This window comes from Zea mays, chromosome 5 (assembly GCF_902167145.1).
Source record: "Zea mays cultivar B73 chromosome 5, Zm-B73-REFERENCE-NAM-5.0, whole genome shotgun sequence".
NCBI lineage: Eukaryota > Viridiplantae > Streptophyta > Magnoliopsida > Poales > Poaceae > Zea > Zea mays.
The window spans coordinates 31601828-31603068 of record NC_050100.1 but is presented as its reverse complement, the minus strand read 5'-3'; the positions used below and the strand labels follow the sequence as shown (position 1 = coordinate 31603068).

General features: G+C 52.7%; 1 pseudogene across 1 annotated transcript; it reads left to right on the top strand.

Annotated features, from left to right (window-relative positions):
- The first annotated feature begins 518 nt into the window (after positions 1-518).
- Positions 519-1014, top strand: LOC100278242 (LOC103626187-like pseudogene; annotated as a pseudogene). The gene has a single exon (NR_159951.1). The product of NR_159951.1 is annotated as a protein-like pseudogene (transcript).
- Positions 1015-1241: the final 227 nt, after the last annotated feature.

Genomic DNA, 1241 nt, shown 5'->3' with positions numbered 1-1241 from the left:
GTCTTTGCCGAGGGCCTCTCGAGCAAACACTCGGCAAAATTGGCCTCTTTGCCGAGTGCCACAGAAGGCACTCGGCAAAGGATCCGTCACCGTCACTTGGCGCCATGACGGTGACTTTTCTTTGCCGAGTGCCCGACAAATAGTACTCGGCAAAGAGGCTGTTGCCGATGTACAGTTCGCCGATCATTCTGTGCCGAGTGTAAAATAGCCTTTGCCGAGTGTCGGAGACACACGGCAAAGGAGCTGATTCCGGTAGTGTAGGCACCGCCGTGGCGCCGGTCGGCATGGCCAACCTCTCATCCTCTAGCTGGCGATGGATCTTTCTTTCGACTGTACTACGGCGACTTACAAAAGAACAAGCATGAAGCTGCATAGACCCTTTCGGACGATCGCCGTAGTGGATGCATCGTCACCATGTAGGTCCGGGTGGCGACCTCGATCGACGCGTGTCGGAATGCTCCCAGCATCCGAGCTTATAAAGCTGCGGCATCGGAGGTTTCGTTCTGCACAACGTCTTCACAAACTACAGCTGCACTGCAGCACACAGATACCTACCAGCTCGGAGCAGCACCTAGCTAGTTAGTTAGTGGCAAACTGGCAAGAGCGTCTGTGACCTGTGACTCTGTGAGAACCCACCGAGTGAAGAACGATAGATCATGGAGGCGGCGTTTCTGCTAGGCCCGTACACCGGGGGCAGCGGCTTGGGCGGGAGGGTCCACGCCAGGAGCGGCGGCCGCCGGTCAGCTGCGGCGGTGAAGCGCCTGCTGTTGAGGCTGAGGCGCTCTTGGAGAAGACGAGCGGCGCGGCCGAGACGAACCGCGGTGAGGTTCGGTTACGACCCGCATAGCTACTCCCAGAACTTCGACGACGGCACTGCCTCCTGCGGCCACCACCGCTTGTAGCTGAGGCGTTGAGCACTTGTGCTTATGTTTGCTACTAATTGCCGGTGACTATTATTAGCTCGTGCAGTCATAGACTCATTGTATTGTGGAGCTATATATTTGAAGCTTGGAATAGAAATGAGTTTTTATATTATTAGTCTATTTTTAGCAGCTTACTTATCCTCGTACCTATATTTAAACTTCTCTATACAAACAGTACAGTCTACAATATAAAACAATGTATAGAGTGATCATATAGCTGAACTGCTAGACACGGTCTTATAAACTGATTTTGAGGCTTTTGTCCTGTGTTCAGGCATACGCATGTGCCACGCCCGTATCCAATTGTTCATCTATCTT